This window comes from Mytilus galloprovincialis, chromosome 2 (genome assembly GCF_965363235.1).
Source record: "Mytilus galloprovincialis chromosome 2, xbMytGall1.hap1.1, whole genome shotgun sequence".
Classification (NCBI taxonomy): Eukaryota; Metazoa; Mollusca; class Bivalvia; order Mytilida; family Mytilidae; genus Mytilus; species Mytilus galloprovincialis.
The window spans coordinates 14,409,232-14,429,789 of NC_134839.1; positions in this window are offsets into that span (position 1 = coordinate 14,409,232).

Here is a 20,558-nt window from a genome sequence, read left to right on the forward strand (position 1 = left end):
TTACAAAATAATAGCATAATTTGTATTGCCCCCTATATTCTAGTTTTATCCATGACGGCCACGTTGGTTGACAGGATGGTTCATCCGACACATTTTAAAATTAAATACTCATGTAATGATTGTGGCCAAGTTTGGTTAAATTTGACCTAATAGTTTCAGAGGTTATTTGAATTTTTTTTGTGTAAGTTAACGGACGACAACGAAGACGGACGCCAAGTGATGAGAAAATCTCACTTGGCCCATTTGGGCCAAGTGAGCTAATAATATAAACGCAAATATCAATGATTTGAAATGATATAATCAGTCCAATATAAAAACATTCAAATAGAAGCAAGTGTAACAGTAAATTTGGTCCGGTACTTTTACCCCTAGTTAATCAAGTCCATGTCCATGATTTTACTAGGAATGTAAGTCCTAGGACAAATTTTCCTAGGAAAATATGTCCATAGCAGGTAAAATATGTCTGGGACTGATTTTCCTAGGAAAAATTGTCCCAAGGCTTGTTTTCTAGTAGTACACTTATAACAAAATATACATTTACTGGATCATGGCGGGCGGGAGTGTATTATTTGAAAACTTTTAAATGAGGTTGATACGAAGCACATAAACATACATATAAATTAGGCCTGTATCGCTGAAATGATCTTTTTGTTTCAAAATTCTTAACTTGACACCTTCTTTTTGTGTGGGAAACCTGAGAGATTTTTCAAAACGTTCGATTTATATAATCCGGAAATTCAGCTCCGTGAAATTTTGATAGAGTTCTCTATTTTATATTTTCTCCCAAAATTAGGTCATCGTATATCGCTGGACATTTATCATTTCTTTTCATTTGGATATTTTGCATCAAAGAAAAGGTAAGCACAAGGATTTGGTAAGCATTAGTATATATATATATGCAAACATTTCTAGCCGTCAGTGAAATTTGTTCTTAGTGGACCATTGGAATAATCTGTCTCTTGACACTAAGATTTATCACAGGTGAAGGCAAGGACTCCCAGGTCGGAATGCTTTTTCATGTTTTCAGTCGGATTTAAATAATGAAAACTGGAACCTAACCGAGGAGAAATTCTCACTATAGTAGAGGGGTCTGTATAAGCTAAACTTAGGGAACGGTCATTGTATATCAGCTGAGGGGTATATCTTCAAATTTATTGACCCCCCCCCCCCAAAAAAAAAAAACACTTGATGACTTTATGAACCACATAATGACCCCACACACAGCTTCAAAACTTTGACCACCAAATAAAAATCCCTATCGATTGTAAGAAGAAATTCTCACTATAGTAGGACATTTCCCAGATTCTAGATAAGGGGTCTGTAGAAGCTAAACTTAATATAGTTATGTTCTGGAGAGCAACAAAAACAGGGTGCAAGAGGATTAGATCTGAAGACAAAGGTACAGAGGTAGTACATATAGGTATAAAGTTGAAAGGAAAGGGGATTATTCTTTGACTTTTTGGGGAGGATGATTTTGAAAATGAATAATCATATCCACATGTATGTCTACTGAATAAAATAAGCATAGCAGATGAAAATGAATATTCAATTTGGAAAAATTACTTCTGGCCCCCCAAATTATCAAATGGTCATCTAAGCCAAATAATTATGACGTCTTGACCATGTTGAAAGGATATTTTATTTTTTTCCTGCGACACATTCCTTTGGACTAACGGTTATCTAATTATTTGTCAATTTGTTAGCTATTTATTTTTTTTCTGTGACACCTTGCTTTGGACTACATGGAATAATGGTCATCTATTTATTTGTCAATTTGTTATACCTTGCATACATGGGGAGACCTGCAATTACTTCACAATTAATAGGCTGTTTTGAAACATTTCACAGTACTTGCATTTGTTGAATCAGATGAATTACTAGGCATAGTTTTAGTTGTACATGAGTACTGTCACGAGACTTTGACTCCATAATGGATGACTGGGAGAGTTAAATAGATTAGGTTCTGCATCTGACATGTCTGATACATCCATTTCATTGGAATGTCTTTTTTTCGAAAGTAAACTACATAAAACTCTGTATAAAATCATCAATACCTCTCTCTCTCTATCTTCATGTACATAATGTATCTAGATTTTTTGTATATGTTTACATATATTATTGATTAGTGGTGATGGTAAATAGACACTCACAAGTCTAAGATACAATTTAATAGTTCTGAATGTTTCTTCATCATGTTCATCAGTTAACTGAAATTAAGTGGAGATATGTTCTTATTTCCAACAGAGGGGCATGCACTCAACCTATATTAATTTGTGCATGAAGCGATTGATAGTTGATAGATACTGAAGCTTTTACCACAAATTTGTGTAAGTTTTAACCTGTGTATATGTTACAGTAAATAGGTGAAATTAGGAATTACATGTAATTACTAAAATTTAGGAATTACATGTAATTCCTGATGTACTTAGTAAATAAAAGTAATTCCTAAAACTGCCCAGTAATTACCAGTAATTACTGATTTTAAAATGAATTTTTACACCTATTTACTAACTGTTAAAACAATGTGGTAATATGGTCAACTGATCAAAAGTTATGGTAATACTATTTAGAAAATCAGTGAGTATTCAGCTATCAAAATTTTAAGGGTTTTGCAGAACCCAGTGTCTCGCCTACTTTTGCTGTGAGTCGCAGGCCCAACAAAAATAGGAAAACAAATATTTATAATTTTCCTCTAGATACTATCTTTTGACTAGTTCTGTAAGAATCTTCTATCAATTTGTTAAAAATTCAGGATGGTTTATGAAATCTAAACTTTAACTGCAGATTGTATGTTATGTTAACTGGAATAAAATAGTCCGTTTAAATAAGTCATATACGAAAAAGTATAGTTTTTTTTACAAACTTTATTTCTAGATATTATCTTATGATCATACACAAGCTTCTGTCCAATTTTGGTAGTAATCCAGGATATTTTGAGAAAGTTATTAAAATTCCAAAAAAAATTAACCACAGTGTGAATGTAATGTTAACTGGCATAAAAACTAAGTCCCTTTATAAGTAATTTACGGAAAAACTTGATTTTATTTTTACAAAATTTACTTCTTGAAATTTATCTTTTGATCATAAACAACTGAAGCTTCTGTTCAAGTTTGGTAGAAATCCAGGCTAATTTGAGAAACTTATCAAAATTTAAAAAGATAACCACAGAGCAAATATTTGTGGACGCCGCTGGCGACGGAATTATTAGGTTGGTTCGCTATGTCTCGCTTTTGCGACAAAAAACGCAGGCTTGACGAAAAGGAAAAGAATGTCAACAATGAAAGTAAAACAAAAGGGACGGACCATTTAGTTGACTTTTTCAATCCACAAAAATATCATTCTTATACAAGAAGAAACGATGATAAAATTTTGTTGGAGGTATATAAGCTTATAATAAGTTTGGAGGTCTTGGTGAACTCATAAAAACACGGAAAAATGTAAAATTGTAAAAGGAATTTAACTCATGTTATTGGCCAAGTTGATATGCAGAGTATGTCTGATGGAGATTTTAATATAACAAAATTATGAGATTTTCAGAATTATCAAGATCATTTAACCAAGTTTGCCATAATCTAATGTCTATCTTAAAAATAGCTGGCTAAGTTGCCTATAAATTTCCCAAAAATGTTTTTCTCAATTTTGGATTGATATCATTGTCTTGCATGCTCAAAATGATTTTTAGGGAGTTTCAAAACTTATAAAACAACCATTTTGCAGTTTCAATTCACAAACACTGAAGAGTATGCACTTTTAATGTGCCTTATAATCCTTGATCCTTTAGTAAGCCCTAAAAATCCCTACCCCTTACCTCCTTATTTGATATCTTGAATTATGTCTTTAATTTTTAAACAAAAATATCAAGTTAGTAAATAGCTGTAAAAAATTACCAAACAAATGAGTAAATACCTGTAATCACTGAAACAACTAGTAAATACATGTAATTACTACATGGACTAGTGATTACAGGTATTTACTGAAATGTTTAGTAATTACGCGTAATTCCTAATTTCACCTATTTTATTATAAAAAAAAATTATTGAAAATGAAAAATATTTTCTTAGTTAAGATTCGAAAGTTCATTATTTTTTTCCTATTAAAATAACGGACAGGGATGTTAAAAAGTTCACTACAACAATATTAAAACATAACAGTTTTTACCTTTTAAAATAAAGGGCATGGGCATTTTTACCTAGTAAAATTAGTCTGGGACATAAAGATTACAAAAATATTCCTACACAATTCTAAACTATTGAAATATAACAGCTAGTTAAATTTACCTTTTAAAATAAAGGGCATCCACATTTTACCTAGTAGGAATATTAATTTCAAGGACATGATTTCCAAGGAAAATATATCTGGGGACATATATTTAAAGTCATAAGAAACCTCAAATCCAAAAAAAATATTGCATATGTTTTTTATAACTCAATGGATAGTTTTCATTGTAAAACTTATGTACATATACTTTTTTCTGAAGAAAATTCTTTAATTTATTCATATTTAGAAGAAGTTTACTTTATTTGAATTGCTTCCTTCCAGCAAGCTATTCCCCCGATATATTTTCCGTATGCAAGATGACCTCAGTGTGACCCATCTCGTAAAAATCCGGTGACCACAATACGCATGGATGTCCTTAAAATAAACTATTATCTGAATTTACATGTTAAACACGTGCTCAATTTCCATGCTTTTTTGTTTATTTTTCGTCAATTGTTGACAAACAGGTGACAATCGTTAAACTTCGGCTTTAAAACACGAACTTTAATTACCTGCCATATTTTCACAACAACACTGACCGATTGAAAAAAAAATTGACGATTATACGATATTTACACGAAAAAAATGATAAATTCGAGCACAGAAGACTAAGTTTATGATGTTTGTATGCATTGGTTTAAGAATTGGAAGAACAATATTTTTCACCGGTCACTCGTTTCTTATGACTTTAAATAGAAAACTTGATACATAACTATTAATACGATTAATCAACTATAAAACATAATTTTTAAATTTACTTTTTAAAAACTAAGGCAAGGACTGTTTTATCTAGGAATATTGATGACATTGACATGATATCCTAGTTCCTAGGAAAATTAGTCTAGGCACATACATTTATCAAAACTACAAAAATGTATAAATAAATACACAACTCTTAAACAATATAAATACATAACAATTAAATTTCCATTGTTTATTATGTTTATATGTAATTGAATTTATTTATTAATATTTTTCCTATAACAAAAAGGACATGGACGTTTTACCTAGGAATATGAATGACAAGGACTTGAATTCCTAGGAAAACTAGTCTGGGGACAAAAATTACTAACTTCGAACTAAAAATACTAGTAAAATCTGTAACCATGGACTTTTTATACTAGTAACATTTGTCCGCCCAGACATATTTTACCAGGACAAATTTATCACCTACACAAGCACAACATCAGAGCATTTATGTTAATAGATTGTTGGATAAATCTTTATAAGTTTGGTACAACCAATCCATACACAGTGAGCTGCACTACACAGCTAACAAAAAAGTAAAACAAACATAATTTATCAAAAAAGACAGACACTTTCTTCCACGAATGATTTTCATAGGTATCGTACACGGTCTGATTGCTCGTACATCCATCAACAATCCTTTTCTTCCGGAAGCAAATTTTACAAGAACAATGATACAGAAACAAAATGACTTTGAACGGGGCACCACAGTTAATTGAGTCCTTGTCTTTATAAAATATCTGGATACTGAAGACTACTAATATTGTTATATGAATGCTGAATACGAACTGATGGAACAAAAAAATGTTGAAAATAGAGATATTGTTGCTTGGTGGAAGTTGTTCTAAAGCTGCAGTCATGTACACTACAAATGTTAAAAGTAGTGTAAATGAAAACGAGGTTCTTTCGCCGGACACAACAGGCAGAAAGAAAACTAAACAATGGCTAAACATCAGAATAATAATTGGTAAAATAATGTTTAAAAATGGGAATAGATATTCTCGTTTGATCGTAAACGAAAATTCTATTTCATCTGCTGTTAAATTAAACCCCATCCAGTAAATTGTGTGATTCCTATGATATTCATTTACAGAAGTTAATGGTATAGCCCATTCAGCATTTCCAATTGATGCGCCGAAAACCATTCCTCTTACTGAAGACAACGTCATTCCACTCAATACGTCAGGAGTCCACACACTTATTATACACCTATGTTCATCGTAGGGATAATGTGTAACATCAGAGTCACATGTGATTTGATACTGTCCGAAAATGTTTAAAATGGCATCCCCATCGGCAGTGTATGTAACCATAGTAGTTTCGATATCCATCATGTTACTGAACGTGAATAAAGAGTTTTGGTTGACACCATTCCGAAGAACAAGAGCAGGTACCCACGTTTTCATAATAGGCAATTGAGTGTTTATAATTCCATTATAATTCAAGGGATTCCACATCTTGAACTCGTCCTTCCAAAAGAAAGCAAAAGATGCAGTAAAAACTAAGTTTCCTGAAATTTCATCGTAATCTTGTATTGTATTCATAGCAAACATAACATCCACATTAACAGATTGTGATTGGTTTATCCTCGGTTTAATATGCTTTGATACGTTTGTGAGAGATTCGTAAAGTGTTTGCATGTCATTATGTATAACTATGCCCTGTACAACAATCATCTGAAACACAACAATCAGATCTATAATATAAAATACAGTATTCATTTTGAGAAAACAAAAACAGCAATATGTCCCCTTGCTTTCTTACTAAAGTGCAATGATTATTGGAATCTTGAGGATGCACGACTTTACTGATTCAATTCTGTACTTAAACTAATTTACATAATAATAAACTTCCACAGTCAGGTCAGTAAATTGTACTATTTTCAAAATATTTACTAGATATATGACTAGCTACTGGGAAATCGACCGAAAGGTGTTATCTTGAATACTATATCATATATTAAAATTAATAATTCATCAATGTCCACAAAGTGACTACAATTAATCCTACCAAAGGGACACTATTAATTAATTGATATTAATGGAAGTAATTCAACCAATACCAATCAAATAATGTGCTAAATTTAAAAGTACCATTTGAGTGCTTATTTAAAGTACCGTTGCTATTTGGCTCAGTGAATATTATAAATTAACAATTTTCTTATAGAAAACCAAAGCAGGATTTACTTCTTATTGTAGAAATATGTATCGTTAAATGGTATTATTCAAAGTATTTTATAAATTTTATATTAAAAAAAAAATCGGTGTCCAGCAAGTCTTAAAGTTGTTCATCTGTTTGATACTTAAATTAGGTAATCATATTGTACATATGGTATAGAGAGGACAACAAAGAGGGTAACTAAAATATTGAGTTAAAGGCAGCTAGAAAGCATCATGGCAAAAATGAAAAGAAACAACAGAGTACCAAACTTTACACACTCAGGTAGCTTTAGAATTACCAATTTAACTTCAAACAAACATTGACACATTGAAACATTTTATTTCACTAAAGGCCTCACATGAGGCATGATAGTACAACAATATAACAAATAAGATATAATGCATGAACAAACATATTTACAAATGCATGAATAAATGGGAAGGTAAATATCATTTGTAAATTGACATTACAATTTTACCGAACTTTGCTAAGCCTACAAGAACAAATTTATCTTTGCTGTTCATTAAATTAGAGAAACTCATAGTATTTTTAACTTTACAAATATCGTGTACCACCTACATACAACATATTTTAGAGTTATCTCTCTTAGAACAGTCACAATAGATTTGTTTATAATATTCCAGCCTAGAACCTGTTCTATGGTAGAACTGTCTGATTCAGTTCAAGGGTATAATTTATGTTTTATACTGATTGATTAATAATTCGAGGGAATTTATTACAGGTAAAATATTTGGACTACAGTAACCTTATATTTTTTTTGGAGGAGAGTGTATTTTTCAGAGTTCCTGATATAAGTGATACTTATGTGCTTTAGTATAACTATGTAAATTTTAGCAATTTAACAATATAAACAATTGTTTACAAAGCTAAACAATACAAGAAAACTACTATAATAACTTAAAAAGGAACAGTTTTAGTATAACTAATCGCCGTATTTGAAGACGTCTGTTCCCTTCTGTGACTTGTGAATGACGTAATTTTAAAATGCAATAATTTCAAAACAGATAAAAATAAAGAATACATTTTGTATGTACTTTATCAATGTGGAAATTTTAAAAATTTTTTAAATTTTTTGCATCAAATACAAATTGATGATTATAGAGCAAAAAGTACATACGGCCGAGCGCAATTTAGAAGGTGTACATGATTAGGTACCATTTTATACTTGTTTTATTTACCAATATCTTCAATGATGATCACGTTTTCAGGAAATCATTTCTAGCACTGTGCGCCCTGTGAGAGCCCGGTAAAAGGCGGATAAAGTCTAACCTGGCATCCTTACTCAACATCCTCTGCCCGCCAGTAATCGTCTGCCAAGCAATCAGTTCGCAAGGATCACATGATAGGAAGACTCGATGGAGAACATATACACGTTATTTTACTGGATTATCGGAATTTATTACAATTGAATTAATTAATAATAGAAATTAACAACGATATCAAAGAATTTCATTTCAAATTATTGTGATAAAATAAATATAAGTATCATAGATTAAGACATTATAAAAAAAGAAAGCAAGTAAATGAATAACTGAACAAATAATAAATTAAATAAAAACATTAAATTAAGAGGTTAATAAATAAATAATTATAACCAATAATGAATAATTTAATAATAAATTACTGTATGGATATAATGGTTTAAGGTAGCACAATACAAAGATTTTTCATCCCCAATCATCATCTTTAAACTGATGTAATTCCACTCATCCTTCTTTAAATTTTATAAATGTGGTACCAAAAGAAAGAAGAAAGAATAATCTTTCAAATTGTGATAATTTCATTATGGCATAATTAATCATTATGCAATTAGTTGCTATATTGTGATGTCCATACTTGAATGAATTTAGCTATTTTGTTATTCATAGCATCCCAAAATATTTTATAGAATCATGCACAACACAATAAGTTTGACCTCCAAAACTGTATCTCAGATTTTTCCTAATGTATTTCATTCTCTCATAAATCTTCAATGTAGTTTGCAACATCACTTCATAAGAGATCCCTAAATTCAATTGTGTATAAAATTTGTTCTATTCATGAGTCACTCATGTTTTGGGAAATCTGAGACACAGTTTTGAAGGTCAAGCTGTGTTGTACAAGAATCTATCAAATATTTTGGGATGCTATGAAGAACAAAGAAGCTAAATTCATTCAAGTGTGGACATCAAAATATAGCAACTAATTATATAACAATTGATTATGTAATAATTATGTCATAATGAAATTATCACAATTGAAAGATTATTCTTTCTTCTTTCTTTTGATACCTCATTTATAAAATATAAAGAAGGATGAAATGAATTACATCAGTTTAAAGTTGTCTGACTGGGAGTGAAAAAATCTTTGTATTGTTCTACCTTAATACATATTGATGTTAATTGTTATTTTGTGATTCGGGACACATTAATGAGTAAACCATTGCCTTTTACCACGCAACATTATATGTGTGCCTTTTAACAGTTCATGAGGCTGTAATTAAGAAGTTGTCATTGATTGCTGTCTTTCCCTTTTGCTTTTAAAAAATCAGTCATGATCTCGAGAATTCGAACGAATCAGTTCGCATTTTATTGTTTACTTCCTTGTCAGTCCAAGAGCTTAATAAAATTTGACAAAACTAATCTGGGTACTTCAAATTATGTCTCCTTAAAAGAAAACATACAATTCTTATCTCATAAACTATAAAGAAAGTTAAAGAATTAATTTTGCATGGCCTAATAGACTGATAATATTGTCACATATTCAAATTTACTGTACTAAAAACGAGAAAACATTCGTGACATTAATTGTATTTTACCATTGTAAGTTATCATTCATTATTTCATTCCTTGCTGTGTCAAACTTAATTCACGATATTGTGGCGACGATTTTCATATAAGTTTGCAATGAAACAGTTATAAAACTTCTTGTTTTTGGGAAATTTAGTATTGCATGTTTTAATTTGGAACTTATTAGTCTAATAGCAGCACTGAACCAAGATAAAAGTGCTTTAATTAACTTGTTTAAGATTTATGTATGACGGATAGCGGTTGTTCACTCTGTTATACGGAAATTTATGGTATTTGGATTCAATTTAGGTATGGAATGTTTCTGTGCGTGGAACTAGTTTTGATATTTATACGAGAGTGCACCCAAACTAAGGAATAAAACATTACGTAATTGATTTTAATTGAAAGGACAATAGAGTTCCGTAAACATAAATGGTCGTCGCAAAAGAAATATTATATAACACCAGTAAACTTACTAGCTCTCTTTAAGGACAGTTATTGCAATAAATATAGACAAACATACAACATCAGATCGTAAGGATTATTCCTCTTTCTTAAATGTATTTTTAAGTATAATTATTGCGGCCGGGATGCGTTTGTAAAAGGAGGTTTTGATTTGGAAATTTTTCCATTCAAAATCCACTTTTATAATTGTCCTTTTTAACGTTTTTGGATTCGAGCGTCACTGATGATCTTTTGTAGACGAAACGCGCGTCTGGTGTAAAAACAAAATTTAATCCTATTATCGATTATGAGTTTATTATATACAAAAAAAATGACATATAATTTTCATTGAGTAATTAAATGTGCTATTGACAATCGGTACTACAGAATATATTTTTTTTCCATTTCTTTTTATTTCAAGGATCAAGGTGTGGAATTATTTTTGTTTGCTTAAAATGCACTTTTAATATTTTAAGGACAGCATAACTTTGCAATACATATCAAAGAGGATTCTGCGTATTTGGTAAAGATGGCAATCATACCACATCTTCTTTTTTATATGACAGGTAAACTATCCCAAGGAGATGATAACAAATAAACTATATATATAAATACAACCCTAGTTGGTCTATAGGCGCTTAACACAGGGCATGCGGTGTTGCGACGATGTCTCAGATGCAAGGGTTCTTTAAATTGAGACAGATTGAGATTTAACATAATTACACAGATATACACAGAGACATAAGAAAATTAACTAAAAGTAATTAGGTCTCGGATCGTCAAAATTTGACAATACTATAAAAACTAGTTTACACAATTTGTGCAACGATACTGATAAAACATAATTATATACGAAGAAGATGAAACGATATTTTGTTTAAGCAAATATTCCCGTACAATAAATTACATTTGTCAGTGTCATCTTTTTTCAAGTGCAATAAAACAATCTAATGAAAATTGTTATTAATGTAGGAGGATAAATGCGCTTTAATAGCTTTATTTAGAGAGTTCCTCGTGGCGAAAGATGATATTTTTACAAAATAGTAGAATGGAAACAATCTATAGAAAAACTTCCTGGTTTAGTTTAAACATTTTATTTTAAAAACTGCATGAAATATAATTATACAATATAAATACAGGGATTCGGAAACAAGAAAAGCTTATATAAATCCGTCTCCCTTTAAAAAAAATTAGGAATATAGTATGTATAAGAAACTCGTATAATTTAATTTTAAATTCATATCTAACATGTTTATTCTGTGGTTTGCCCGTTTCTCAGAAGTCAGTTTGATCGAAAATGTGATCAACTCATTTTTTTTTATAATTATGCTTCATGTGTCTGAGAAATATGTAAATAAGCTAGGTTACATTATATTAAAGTTTCAACATCTAAATCGACATCGACATTTAGATAATTGTTATGGACCAAATCTCCCTGTTTCTAAAATAAATCTCTGTACAACTTTAAAAATATTTTCGTTTTCCTCATCACTGATGAGTTCACTACCTGATGATAATGTTTGTAAATTATATATTAGTAGTGTAGAAATGGTTTGTGCCCTGATGAGTCCATAATTATGACATTCTAGCAGATAGTGTTTGCTGCTCTCAACTTGCCCACATTTACAGAGGCTGGAAATAACAATATTTTTCTGGAAAAGGTGTTCATTTAAGCCACTGAAGTTCAACCGGAGTCTGGCGTGAAGTATTTTCTACAACCAGTATTATAATATGTAGGCACTTTCTTAGTATCTCGATTTATATAATTCAAAAGTGTTAATTTTGATGGATTACATCTAACATCTTGTGGAAGCCTGTTTCATTCACAAATAACAGATGGTAGGAAAGAATATTGATAAAAGGTAGTTCTGCAGTTCATATTTTGAACATTAAATGCACTTCTAGTATTATAGTTATAGACTTGATAAAGTTATTGAGGTACGAGACTACAAAGATAATTAGGAGCTTGGTCATGAAACATTTCGTGAAATTTAATAACTTTATGTCTAGATCTTCTTTCACTCAGAGATACCAAACCAGTATCATTATAAAGATTAGATTTAGAGCAAAGCTTAGTGGGACCTGTGACTTTACGAGCCGCTTCTATTTGAATGCTCTCTAGTTTGTCCTTTAAATAAATTGATATATTATTCCACACAGTATCCGCATATTCAATAATAGGCCTGATGAAACTGATATATAACTTGTAGATTATTACGCGATAGCTTTAACTTTAAACTCCTCATAAGATTTAAGCGAGGCGTGCGTAGCTTCAATAATAAAGTTTACGTGACTTTCCCCAACAACCGTTTTCTTGAAAAAATAATCCTAAATGTTTAAGTTCCCCAACCTGTTGTATCAGTGTATCGTTCATATATATTGGTGGATTATGGGGTTTTGCTCTTTTTCTAGATATGGCCATGGTTTCAGTTTTTCTTAAATTAAACTTAAAAAGCCATTGTTGAGACCATAGGTGAATTTTTTCTATATCAGAGTTCATTAATTCAGCTGTGGCATTCTCGTCCTCAACAGCAACTACTTAGTATATATAATGATGTATCGTCAGCAAAAAGTCTGATGTTGCATGATATGTCACATACAATATCGTTTATGAATAATAAAAATAATACAGGGCCTAAAACTGAGCCCTGGGGACAGACACCTGAATTTAATGCTGTACACATGAGAGGTCTAACCTCCTATGACAACTCTTTGTCTTCTTTCAGATAAATAACTTTTAAACCATTTTAGAAGTCTCCTCTTATTCCATATTTTTCTAGTTTATGAAGGAGGCCTTCATACCAGCCTCCTTCATGCCAGACCTGGTCAAACGCTTGACTGATATCACAAAACACAACTCTTATTCCTTTCCAAAATCAAGGACTTTAGCAATATCGTTTGTAATATAAATAAGTTGATTAACAGTACTATTTCCAGGCATAAAACCTGATTGCAAGTTTGTAATTATTTTATAACAAGAAAGAAAATTGAATAAACATTTAAAAACACATTTTTCCATCGTTTTACCAATAATAGATAACAGAGAGATTGGTATATAGTTTGATAAAATCTTGAGGACCACTCTTTAAAACTGGTATTACATTTTCTATTTTCATTCATACGGATAAATGCTTAATTGAGGTGACTTATTGAACAACCGAGCTAGGGGATAGCTCAATTCTGGACTAATACTAACGGACTTGTGCGAACGTTTCCGTTTACGAATTTGTCTCCTTATAAGTGACGTCATCCAGGGAGGATCTTTCGTGCGAACAACAATTAATTTACTTGGTATATGCTTATTAGCAGCATCTAGAACTTTTTTTGTAACGATTTGGGTGTATTTCGGTTTGTGCAAATTAATTATTCCCACTTACTGGACAATGGAACCTAGTATTTGCTTCTAAAATATTTTCACTCACTTTGTGGTTTAAACAATGTATGCCAAAAATATCATTCGCTGAAACAAAGTGGATGAAATAAATTCAAACTAGAGGCTCTAAAGAGCCTGTGTCGCTCACAATGGTCTATGTGAATATTAAACAAAGGAAGCAGATGGATTCATGACAAAATTGTTTTTTGGTGATGGTGATGTGTTTGTACATCTTACTTTACTGAACATTCTTGCTGTTTACAATTATCTCTATCTACAATGAACTTGGCCCAGTAGTTTCAGTGGAAAATGTTAGTTAAAATTTACAAATTTTATGAAAATTGTTAAAAATTGACTATAAAGGGCAATAACTCCTAAAGGGATCAACAGACCATTTTGGTCTTGTTGACTTATTTGTAGATCTTGCTTTGCTGAACATTTTTTGCTGTTTACAGTTTATCTCTATCTATAATAATATTCAAGATAATAACCAAAAACAGCAAAATTTCCTTAAAATTACCAATTCAGGGGCAGCAACCTGAACGGGTTGTCCAATTCATCTGAAAATTTCAAGGCAGGTGAGCTAAAAAAGGTTGTAACAATTTCAATATAAAAGATCAACAATTACAAAATTCTAATACTAGTACTCAATCATGGAATCCCTCCAAAACACCAAATAAGAAGCATACTCAATGGCAATATCTGCTATGGAAGATTCTGAGTTCTTCTAAATTAAGTTTATCGGTATAGCAGAACGTGGTAGCGGAGGAATACGACAGTCCATATCATCCAACAGTATATACAAAACATAAATCAGATGAAGGAATGAAATACATGGTATGTACCATGTAAGTAAGGTAACAAGAAAGATTCACAAATTTGTCAAGCGTTTCATGTGCAGTTTAAAGGGAAAACGCATCTTTCTTTTTCTAGATTTACCTTCATCAGGAATAATCAAACTAACAATTTTTTAAAGCCAAAGATGTGTCAACACTAGAAAACTTGCAGAGCTAAATGAGGAAAACTGTTATAATAAGAAAATTCCTTTTTCTGAAAAAGTTCATCGGCAGGTACAAAAACAAATAATACACGATGGTCTTAAAGTTAACATTCTGAGTACTACCGTTATTTATCATCTTAATAATATGTTATAGTATTCTTTCATTTGTGCTTATGGATATATATTATTTTTATTGCTTAGTCAGTTTTTGGTGATATTCATTGGTCTTTACTCTGTATTCATACATCCCGTCATTGTGTTATTGTTCTATGATGAGTTTTGTCTTTCATTGTTGCTATTCATATAAATGCCTTTAAGTGTTTCTTTTTATAAATATGACGTTGCTCTGTAATTATACATCCCGTCATTGTTCTATGATAATTTTAAGGGACAACATCAAAAGATGATCAATGTAAGATACAAAACTTAATTCAAATAGTTTGGGGTGGGGGTGGAACTGCATCAAGACTTGGTTATCCGACATTGATTTTTACATAAATTCATATGGGTCAATCAATTTTTCCCAAATTAAGTTAAGAGGGGGTCGGGGTCAGTTGAAAAACTATGTGAATTAAGTTAGTTTTATCCTTCACTGAACTTTTGATGTTGTCCCTAAGTATTTTAGTCTTTCATATTTTATAGGGTGCTTTGAATATATGCCTATTTGTGTTTCTTTTATAAATATGACATGGCTCTGTACTTATACATCCCGTCATTGTGTTATTATTCTATTGTAAAACTTTTGTAATATTAACTTTTATGTTTGCCAACGTGCTTTGTCTACATGCCTTACGGTGCTTCTTTGCTACATACTTTTTTTGTTTTATAGTGATTAAAGTTTTAAACAATTTGTTTAAACATATTTATTAATAGTGGATTGGGAAACAAGTTTTGCAACTTATATTATACTGGGCAGTTGTTATCTCTTAGTTCGTTTCTGTGTGTGTAACATTGTAGTTTTTTTTTTGTTGCACTTTAGTGTTTCTGTTATTTCCCTCTTATAAGTTTATGTGTTTGCCTCAGTTTTAGTTTGTAAACCGGATTTGTTTTCTCTCAATCGATTTATGAGTTTCGAACAGCGGAATACTACTGTTGCCTTTTTTGATATTTTTACATGCTGTGTGTGTTTCTATTGTACACAAATATTGTTAATATAATGGAATTTGATGCGAGTGTCACCTGATGTCGAAACTACAATCCCGTTTTCTTTTCACGAACCAAGACTATTTACCGGGTTTGTAACAGCACGAGTGCATGAAGTGTGTCATATGTGGAACATGATCTGCTTACCCTTCCAGAGCACCTGGGATCACCTCCCCCTTTTTGGTGGGGTTCGTGTTGCTTAGTCTGTAGTTTCTAGTATTGTGTCTTGTGTACTATTATTGTCTGTTCGTCTTTTTCTTTTTTAGCCTTGCCGTTGTCAGTTTATTATCGATCTGAGTTTGGATGTCCCTCTGGTGTCTTTCGTCCCTCTTTTATACAAGGGAGAGGTTTAGCTAGCTATAAAACTAGGTTTAACCCGCCATCTGCGGCCTAAAAAAATCAGGAATATGACAGTTGTCATCTATTCGTTTGATGTGTTTGAGCTTCTGATTTTGCCATTTGATTAGGGACTTTCCGTGTTGAATTTTGTTCTGAGCTCAATATTTGTGTGATTTATTTACTTTTTTTTCCAATCATGTGAGTACCAAAGAACACATTTATTTAAAATATTAGTGAAACACAAAAATCTTTCAGTTTTATGTAATGCTGTTAAGAAATTTCGAGTTGACATTGCAAATTTTTCATGATCATTATACTGTATAAAAAGACTTATTATATTTTTTCATTTTTATAAGAATAATGAATGATATTCTTCTTAATTTCTATGGATTTGGTTTGAAAAGTTATTAATATTTGGTTCATACATTTAGGTGGTAAAATCATGCAACAATCTGTCTTCTTAAGAAATAACTCTCCGTGCTTACTGGGTTATAGAAATGAGGACTTCCATCGACTTCTTTCTTCTTGATAAAAATCCCTTGCTATTAAGTGAGGCTTCTACATGCTTGTACGGGATGTATAAATACCTAGCCATGTCTATTTAGAACGGGGAAATTATGTCCGACGCCTCGTGTTTAGAGTGGGTAAGGTCCCAAGTACGTTAAAAGTCTACCAAAAAAACCCCCCAGAAAAAATCAACATACCAGACCTCTGCAAAACCAAGCTTTTGAAAACATTTATACTAGTACTTTCTAACTATTATCAAATTTACAATATGATTGTTTATAATGATTGTAATATATTTTATAAATGAGAGTATGCTCCCGTTAAAAAAAGCATTTATTTTGTTAGCTGAATCATGTTTTGTATTTAAGTATAACAGTTTACTTTTGGTTAGTATACATGTACCCGAAATCCTATGGAGAATGGCATACATGGTTAATGGCTTTATTTTCTTATTGTAGTCCAATAATTAACAATATTCTGCTTTCTTATTATTACTTATTGAGGCAATGATTACTTCTACAAATAAACAGCTGTAGTGCTAATGCATGCCTAATATTAATATATAATATATTGTTTACACACCCACGTCAGATGACCAACTTTCCCTCCCCGGATCAGAGTGGTTAAGTACGGTAGGTTAGTAATACTTAGTTTAAGGCTAAAGTACCTGCACAGCATTTGTGGTTTCATGTCTGTCGTTGTCTGATGAGGCAACTCCGAACAAATGGCACTTAAAATACTTTAAAAACCATAAAACGGTGACCTTGGTCCTGGCATTTTCAAAAAAATGTGCTATAGTCACTTTGTTTAACAGGATGCGGAATTCTACAAAAAATACTAAAACAAGTGCGGATAAGTTTGACTGGTGGGAAAATAATCCGTACTCCTACCCGGATAAGCAATTCCGACCAGTGTTTGCTCTTTCTCTTTCATGTCGCATACTTGCATATAATCAGTAATCTCTTTATTGTTTTTGTTTTATTATCCTTCTGTTGAAATCTTCCTCGCCTTTTAAATCTCAAGAATAAATATGCAACAAGAAGTAATTGTAACAGGATGCTGTTACGAAGTCTCCCAAACAAAGCTCCCATAACTCACCATTTATATGGTCCCATGTTCATTTGATTTGATTTTTTGTCCCATACAAAAATATATATGGCTTACGAGTAGGGATCTCCACCATTTACAAGTATTCAAACAGGAGGGGTAGTGGTGACCCCCAGGGACTTTACCTACATTTCATTTGATTTGTTTTATTGTCTCCTACAAGAATATATATGGTTTAGGGGTGGGGATCTGGACCGTTTACAAGATAATAGCACATTCTCAAATTGAACGGGGTGGGGCGACCCCAAGGAACTTCCCTTTAATTTCATTTGATTAGCTTTATTGTCCCATACAAGAATATATATGGTTTAGGGGTGGGGATCTGGACCATTTACAAGTTTTCAAACGAGAGGGGGTGGGGTAACCCCCTAGGGACTTCCCTTTTATTCCATTTCATTTGTTTTATTGTCCCCTACAAGAATATATATGGTTTAAGGGTGGGGATCTGGACCATTTATAAGATAATAGCACATTCTCAAATTGAACTGGGTGGGGCGACCCCAAGGAACTTCCCTTTAATTTCATTTGATTAGCTTTATTGTCCCATACAAGAATATATATGGTTTAGGGGTGGGGATGTTGACCGTTTACAAGTTTTCAAACTAGAGGGGTGGGGTAACCCCCTAGGGACTTCCCTTTTATTTCATTTCATTTGTTTTATTGTCCCCTACAAGAATATATATGGTTTAGGGGTGGGGATCTGGACCGTTTACAAGATAATAGTGCATTCTCAAATTGAACGAGGTGGGGGTGACCCACAGGAACCTCTATTTAATTTCATGTGATTTGTTTTATTGTCCCATACAAGAATATATTTGGTTAAGGGGAGGGGATGTTGACCGTTTACAAGTTTTCAAACAAGAGGGGGTGGAGTGACCCCCTAGGGACTTCCCTTTTATTTCATTTGTTTTATTATCCCCTACAAGAATATATATGGTTTAGGGGTGGGGATCTAGACCGTTTACAAGATAATTGCACATTCTCAAATTGAACAGGGTGGGGATGACCCCCGGGGACTACCCTTTAATTTCATTTGATATGTTTTATCGTCCCATTCAAGAATATATATGGTTTAGGGGTGGGGATCTGGACTGTTTACAAGATAAAAGCATATTCTCAAATTTTTCAAGTGATTTGTTTTATTGTCCTATAATCATTTCTGAAGACTGCATGCATCTATCACTTACAGTTTTCAAGTTATATGCATTTAAAAATTTTAGAAAATAAAATCCCATAGGGTTCTATAGTAAACCCCTCCCCCTTTCTACCCTCCAAAATACCCTTTAATAGACCCCAATTCACAAACGAAAGATTGATGGCTCACCTAGACATATTAGTCTACCATTTTATGAAATCCTAAGTCAATCTGACAAGCGGTTTTGGAGAAACGCTGCGGACAAGTTCATTTTTAAAGTGGCGGAAGAATAGAAGACGAAGAATAATAAAAATAATAAGAACTGAGCAAAAACAATAAGTCTCCAAACTTTGTTTGGGAGACTTAATTACGTTAAAATATAAGATTATACAACTCCAGCACCATACACAAGATTATTCATAGAAATTCAATATATTTAAATTATAATGCTGTATTTTTAAGTTGTTCTTTGTTCTTGTAAGTGTAGACATTATTTCTTCGCGTCTTCGCATGCGAACCCATTATTCTAAGTTTAACTGAGCCTATATTTTGTATTTTCTTAAATCTTTCTCAGGATTGCACGTGTTAAGACTTATTATCACGTTCGGAACTGAAAACTAATTTCAACGTTTCGCCCGGCTGGATGTATAAGTACACAAACACGTCCGTTTAGAATCAGGCTCTTAAATACAATGTTTCATTTACGCAGGGTAGATCATTTGTTTTAACTTACCCGTCTTTTTTACCTGAACATGATACTTTTTTTCTATTTCAAGAAACATGTCAACGTTTACTGTTCCTGGACAACTATCCAATGAAATCGACGATGATTGTTTTTTACTTATTGTGCTTTGAACAATTGTGGTCATATTAATGTTTTTTGTAGATCTTCTTTTGCTGAACATTATTGCTGTTTACAGTTTATATCTCGCTGAAATTTGGGAAGTTGAGATTTGAATTCACTTACACTGGACTAATGAGACACGCCAATTACATAACACATTAGGGGTGGGGGTCATGATAAGGAGAGCAGTCAGTAGATGAATAATGTCTCATTCAAATGAAATTGCCTATCACTAGCCTAGTACTAAACACGTCTGTGTTGACCTATTGATATTGTCATTATTATAAATTAACTAATTAAACTTGAGAATATTTTGAAACAGATAAGTTTTTCTAACTCAGGAATTAATTACCCTGGCTGTATTTACAAAACCTTAATGAATGTTTAGGCATTATATTTTTTTGTAACTTTATTTATGAAATACACATTTATACCCCTAGGGGTTGAAGGCATATACAAACAATACAATACAAATATATACACAATGGGAAAATTAACATCTTCAACTTCGTACTTTATGTTGCTTTAAAAAAAAAATTTCTATTCTAGCGTCACTGATGAAGAAACTAAACGTGCTATCCTGGTATGTATCGCGGGATAAGATAGCATGTTTAGATAAATATTTTTCGATTTCGTAAGCGGCAAGCATTCGAACAATCATCCGAAACATTTTATACTTTTAATGTTCGATTAATTTTGGTTCATCGATGTTT